Raw genomic sequence first — 7,657 nt, 5'->3', positions numbered from 1 at the left:
TCAAATATTCCTTCTAAGCATCCTTCAGAATTTACTAAAAGACTACTTCTTAGGGCTTCTCCAAAAGTTAATTAACGTATATCCCTCTTGTTGTGACAATTCTTCCACTTGTCCACAACGCTTTATCAATCAACCACTTACAACCGTTTAACCATTGTACATAATTTGCTTGCCCCAAATTAAATCTTTCTTCCTTCACTATGCAAGTCCTACCTTGCTACCCATTTTCTCTTACTACAGTGCATTCTCTGAGGCTTAATATGGCCCACGTGAACATCAAGATTCCCTCAAAATAGTGTGTTCATACCTCTCTTAATTTAGGGTCTCGGCCTCTCGTTCAATGTATTTGTTCACAGAGTTTAGGACAACCCTTTAAGGACACCACATCATTTGAATGAGCCCTAAACTCTAGCACAATAGAGACGCTTTCTTTTTTCCATTCTAACAACCTTAATATGCTCCACATTTTTCCTACATTAGGACACTTCAACCTCCTAACAAAACACCAACTTAGAAGAACACATACCTCTAATTTGAAGCCACTTTCTTCTGTTGTTCCTCACTATCTCGTGCACACTTCAGGTCTGATATTTTCAGCCTGGTTATGGAAACAAACCATTTTTCAAATTACCTCAATCTCCCTTCTACAAGCACAATCCACCTTCGTTGTGCTTCTAAGTGTACTTAGCCACCCTTCTAGCCATCAAAATTGTTGTTCAATAACCAAAATAGGAGGCCCTGCCTGTGACAAATGAGAACAATTTTGACCCTGTTCTCTAAGGAAGATCAACCACCAACATGCCCAGATCTGAACTTATCTCATGAAGTGACCCTTCTGCTCATGTTCAGACTTGCAATAGACAAAGAACAGACCAAAAACTAGTCCCCAGACTTCTTCATCCTGTTGGGCATCGAATTCCCCCCACGACATGTTTTAGGGCTCAAAGCCTAAGTTTTGACTTGATATTGTTGTAAAGACTCCGCGAATTGCGGACGCGGAGCATGAAATGTGTGTTAGAGTCATAGGGTTGTCTGCCCTAAGTTTTGAATGTAATGTCGGCCTACCCATAGTCCGTGGACCATGGGATTGTATAAATAGAGCGAGGCTCTAAGTTTTAAAGACATCAATCAATGGAGAGGATGAGATAGTGAAGTAGAAGCATAGAGCAAGAGTCTAAGTATGTCTTGGGTCGTAGAGTAAGAAGAGGCTCTGCAGTTGAGTGTGCAGAGGCCTAGTAGAGTCCGCAACTGAGTGCGCGAACCCCTGCAGCTGAGTGCACAGGGTAGAGTTGAGTCTGTAAAAGGAAGAGAATAATAAAGAAAGTTTTTGTTACCAATTCTATGTATCTGTTCTGAGTTATTAAATGTTTGATATCATTTGCGAATATACTATTTCTTTACTGCACGCACTTGTATGAATTGTAAATATTGTTAAGTATAACTGAAAGCATACAAATAAGCTAAGTTAATCAGCTAATATTGGATTACTAGTAAGGACTTGGGTAATAACAGTGTTCGGCCCCCGAGCAGGGCTGCGCGAAGGCAGCATCTCGGGCTGTGAGGTACGGGTAATTGCGCGTAGCGACGTGCGCATATGGTCGAACCGCGGACCACTTGAACTCATCAGACATCTCCAAGGTACGGAAACCTAGTTCTAACACCCCCCCATACTACTTCGGGTGAGACCTCAGTCCGCGCTCCACGGACTATTGCTGAAAGGGCCAATAGTACTAGGATTTTTTTGGCTAAATCACCTCTGAACCTGGGTCAGGCCCCAACAAGCCAACAAATGGTTTCGTTTCCGGAACCGGGATCTACATAAGGGATGTCTGATGTCGTGTCACTAGAATCCGACAAAGAAAGAAATTGAAAAGTGGCTAGATAGAAATATTCACGAGTTCGCGACGCAGGAAAATAGGAATCCTCGAGTATCGAAGGAACTGTGGTTAGAGCGCTACGTGTATACGAAAATCCACAAGATTTTCTTTGCATCTTTCCCCTATGAGTTGTATGAGTGGATCGCAAAGTTAGCAGACAGTCAGGGAAGGTGTAGACTCGACAAACCAATTGTGTGGACTCCAGAGTTGGTGCGCATACTAGAAGCATCGGAAGATAAGATCACGCATGCTGTGGACCATTAGCTCGATCAGATTATAGAAGGGTTTATCATCGAGTTCGCGGTAGATCCGTCAGTCAGCTATAGCAAGGCGGAATGACGTTTCCTCAAAGGACCGCAAGGTAAGTACATTAAATCTTTGAATACCTGGATTAAAATGCTACTATGTGAAAAGTGGTTTATGTGAATAAATTGATGTTTGGGACTACGTGAAGTGGGAAGATCTACAGAAACGGAAGTAGCGAAGAATTAGAGGCTAGTCCGTTGATTTCACCTCCACGAGAAAGCGAGGAAGAGCTCTCGAAAGTTTCTCTGAGAAGCGCGATCAGTCTGATAAGGCAGCGAATTCCACGCATACCACCCACACCTCCACCAGTTTCACCATTGTCACCTCCATCTCCGCCCACACCACCTCCGCCACCACAATTCCATATGGCAAGCGCAATAAAGTTGCCGGTATTCAAAGGAGTGGGGAATGAAGATACGGACCAGTTTTGGTTCGTGGTAAAGGCTGTATGGGAAGCGCAAGGGGTTACAGATGACAACATAAATAAGGCAACACTGGTAAGAGCATTGCAGGATCGCACACTGACATGGTACATTAAACACTCTAATGACAATCCAAACGCAGGGATTGCATATATCCAAGTTGCGTTGAACAGGGAATTTAGCAGGCCGAAATCAGAGACACAGTCGATTACCGGGTTTAAGGAAATCGCAATGCTTCTAGGCAAGACCCCTGGGAACTGGATCAAAGATTGAAAGGTATGATTCACGAAGCCAACATGACTTTGACAGATGAGTAGCACCACACATGGTTTGTAGCGTCACTAATGCCACATCTAAGGACGGTGTTGTCGCAGCAGAAGTTATCCACCCAGGCCGAAGCTTTGGAGATTGCAATGAGACTACACAAGACCCCAATACAAGATCCTAGCCTGGGAGTCTAACAAATCCATGCGCAATTGAAAAATTTGTGTCTGGAAATGCAGAGTTTGAAACAGGACAGGAAAACTTGCCCAGAGGTGTGCGAGGAGGTATGGTGCATAAAATGCAAAGGACAGGGACATGACAAGGACCATTGTCCAGTCTTCGTGAATTACTTGGCGGGAGGAGGGCCAATGCCATTAAGACCAGAGATACCAGTAGGACCAAGTGCGGCGCCTACATTACGGTGCATGATTTTTCAGATAGGAGGAAAACATGCTATGGATAATTGTCATCTATTACAGAAGTATACGCAGACATCCCAGCAATTGTTCTGTAATTTCTGCAGGTTGGTAGGCCATGATGAGCGCACCTGCAAAAGTTATGAACTGATGATGGATCAGACCCCTACCTACAGTGTGCAGACCGAAACGTGAGCCCTCGATCAAAATGCAGAGATGGTGCGCATTAGATTTCAGGGGCGCGGACGAGGTCAAGGTGGAATGGGACCAGGAAGGGATCGCGGACAATTGATTTGTTACAATTGTGGAGGGCCAGGGCATTATGCCCGCGATTGTACAAATCCGACAAGAGCATCATGTTTATATTGTACTCAGTTTGATCATGAGACAGAGGATTTCCCTACACTGATAGCAAGGTTGCACGATAAAGGAATACTCCATCCTCCCCCGACTTAGAACCTACAAATGATGAGGTCTGGGCCACGCAAAGAAGACCCGAATGTAAACATCATGCTTCAAAGCAGTATCATGATAGAAGATGACAAAGGTAAGCATCCTGAAGAAAGTGTGTGGGTTCGCAAGGCTCCCACAAAGGAACCTGAATTCGATTTGGAGCACGTGAAGGAGACATTCATGGAAGCTAAGCAGAGCTTCATGGAGGCCTCCACTTCAGGTAGTAAGGATCAACTATAACCAGAGATGGATCCTTCAATGTTCACTACCTCTCTTGATACATGCACGAAGTTGCTACACGACAGCAAGGCTATGAAGGGACTACAAGAACTTATCACTAGGTGCGTTGGGATAGGAGAACCACGAGTAGTCCGAAAGCTCGAAAAACACACATCGCGAACAGGAAGGGAAATGAGATTGACTACGCAAATCGGGGAGTATGAAATGGATCAAGTAATTATGGATCTAGGATCGGACGCGAATGTACTGCCAAAGAAGACATGGGAGCACATGGGCAGGTCCGCATTAAAGAGGTCTCCTATTCAATTATGAATGGTGAACCAGCAAAAGATCCTACCCATTGGAAGATTGCAGGGAGTAACGGTGGATATTGAAGGTGCGAGCGCGCTTACAGATTTCAAAGCGATAGAGATTGTTGGTGACAGCAATCCCTATCCCACGCTACTAGGAATATATTAGGCCACTGATATGAATGGAGTAATAAATCTCAAGGAGCGCATGATGATTTTTGAGAAAAAGTCACTACGCATAGTGGTACCACTAGACCCTACGGAAGGAGCGCACTACACAGAACCGGTGCGCAACGATGATAGTGAGGACGATCTCAACTGTATCTACAAGATAACCATGCGAGAGCAGTATTGGGTGAATCCAACAGCAGATGGTAGGATTTCGTGGGAGAGCAAAAGCTCCTGCACTTCAGATTCGGACGAAGAAATAGAACAATGGAAGAACCGGTTACACGAGGTAACCACGCTAAATTGCAACATGATGATAAGGTCACTACGTTGTGTAGCAACAGAGGCAAGGGATCTGCCTATGTATGACGGGTTGACATCGGTGGATGAATTCCTTAACAAATTTGAAAGCGAAGTGCCAAAACAGCAGCGGTTCGATGCTCTGAAATGGGCACTGCGCACTGCACCCGCAAGGTGGTGGGGTACATGTCAACCGCAGTTTAAGAATTGGCACGAATGCAGAAGGGTGATGCTTATACAGTTTGGGAAGCCTCAAATGTGGATGGGAGTCGGGAATGATGGAGGAAACATCCTGCGCGCCCACCTTTCCAGATGGGTACAGGTGTATGGTACGCAGCCTGCACGAACGCACACCATCCTCGCGGTAGGAAATAAGACCGTTAAGCAGGAACGGGCAAGACAAGTGCATGAATGACGAAGTGGGATAAGACAAAGCGTGCCAAAGATTATCCATGAGGAAGCCTTTGACAAGGTGTGCGAAGTGCTGAACAGGGTCCACCATGTGAGACACACTGACTGGGACCTACACATACCAGCAGTTCTATGGGCCTATAGGACCATGTGCAAAACCATGACCGCGAGAGCATTTTCGAAGCTGAAGTATGAAGCAGAGGCTGTAATCTCTGTGGAGTATGCAAATTCGAGTCCGCACGTAGCAGCACCTGTAGATACGACGGTCCGCGAAGCCCGGAACGAAGAAATCACACAGCTGCGAGAAACAGAACATATAGGACTTAAGGAAGAAATCTAACAGGGAAACCTTAGACTCCACGAACTTGCAAAAGATCAGGTACGGCTAAGGGAGAAAATCGCTTTGATCGACGCGGAGATCAAGAAGCTAGAAGACGAAATAAAGGAAGCATTTCTCGTCGAGAAACCAAGGATGGTAAGGCAAGGTGTGTACGATCCTACTGACAAGTTGAAGGACTATCGTCAGGAACTGGTTAGTCTGTTTCCTTGGCTTGGACCATATATCGCCAAACATAGTGACCAGGGTAGCACATTGCAAGTAGTAAGGTGCGTGGTGTCGATCACAACAATGGAAGGTGGGGATTCTCTGCGAACCATGGTGGAGGACAGGATGGCGCCCCACACGGGTGGTGCGACCACCTGACTAGCTGTAGGAAGGACAGTCTTAGCACTCCAGGCAGTTGGAATGGAGCACGGGACTATAAACTATTATGCCTGGGAGTTGCGCGATATTGCAGAGTTGTGCGCCATGGAGAGTCACACGATCCAAGTTCTTAGCGAACAGAAGATCAATATGGAACATCTTAGCTTGCAGCGCGAAAAATTGGTGTTGCAAAATCAACATTTGGCGCAGGTGGTAGATGACGCTTGCCGATGCGTCCCGGAGCTGGCCATCTAAGCAGATCTACTGGTAGATGTGCAGATCCACAGCTTGGAAACCAGAGTCCACGAGGCCAGAGAAGATACGACAAAGTTTCAGCTGGAGCTGAATCTTCATATCGCCGAGCTGCGGTTGAAGGTGTAGCCCTCCACTCCCCTGGAAATTAGAGAACATCGCGCTATTGTTATCGCAGCAGGGTTGAAAGAAATTGGAGGTGCAGTGCACGACTATACCGGCATGTTGGAACAAGCACTTGAGGTCCTCACGACTTTACAGGAGGACCCCAACATCCAGCACCTGGAGACAGAGGTGCGCAAACTCCAGCAGCAATACGACAGTGTCAGAGGAACTACGCAGACAGTAGTCCTCACTCAGCGGCTTGCAAGGATTCAGCAAGCCAAGGCATTAAAGGAGCAGGTGGAGACGGCGCGCCATAAGGAAGCAGTTCCCAAAGCACGTGTTCAGCGATGGATTGACAAGGCCTTCACGATCATGACGAATATTGAAGGGAAGCTCGCACACATATAGGGGATGCATGCACAGATGCAGGGAAGCACGTTGAACACAGAGGTCTCAGAAGAACAGATGCAGCAAGTTCAGCAAGAAGTGGCTCAGTGCATTGCGGACATCAGTACCATTCGAGAACAATTGGAGGGACTCTGCCCCAAGATTGTCGCGCTGACAGAGTGACTCGAGGGCGAGTCACAATGTTTGTGTTGGGGGCCTTTTAGGCATGGAATCCCCCCACGGCATGTTTTGGGGCTCAAAGCCCAAGTTTTGACTTGATATTCTTGTAAAGACTCCACGAATTATGAACGCAGAGCATGAAATGTATGTTAGAGTCATAGGGCTGTCAGCCCTAAGTTTTGAATGTAATGTCGGCCTACCCATGGTCCGCGGACCATGGGATTATATAAATAGAGCGAGGATCTAAGTTGTAAAGACATCAATCAATGGAGAGGATGATATAGCGAAGTAGAAACATAGAGAAAGAGTCTAAGTGTGTCTTGGGTCATAGAGTAGGAAGAGGCTCCGCAGCTGAGTGCGCAAAGGCCTAGTAGAGTCTGTAGCTGACTGCATTGACCCCTGCAGTTGAGTGTGCATGGTAGAGTTGAGTCTGTAAAAGGAAGAGAATAATAAAGAAAGGTTTTTTTACCAATTTTGTGTATCTGTTTTGAGTTATTAAATGTTTGATATCATTTGCGAATACACTGTTTCTTTACTGCGCGCACTTGTATGAATTGTGAATATTGTTAAGTATAACTGAAAGCCTACAAATAAGCTAAGTTAATCAGCTAATATTGGATTACTAGTAAGGACTTGGGTAATAACAGTGTTCGGCCCCCGAGTAGGGTTGCGCGAAGGCAACATCTCGGGCTGTGAGGTACGGGTAAGTGCGCGTAGCGACGTGCACACAGGGTCGAACCGCGGACCACTTGAACTCATCAGACATCTCCAAGGTGTGGAAACCTAGTTCTAGCACCATCCCATACTACTTTGGGTCAGACCTCAGTCCGCGCTCTGCAAACTGTTGCCGAAAGGGCTAGTAGTACTGGGATTTGTTTGGCTA

The sequence above is a fragment of the Pinus tabuliformis genome, chromosome J (assembly GCF_031772625.1).
Source record: "Pinus tabuliformis cultivar Carrire ecotype Pingquan chromosome J, CPIR1, whole genome shotgun sequence".
Taxonomy (NCBI): domain Eukaryota; kingdom Viridiplantae; phylum Streptophyta; class Pinopsida; order Pinales; family Pinaceae; genus Pinus; species Pinus tabuliformis.
The sequence above is the reverse complement of the archived record's forward strand: the minus strand, read 5'-3'. Positions refer to the sequence as shown.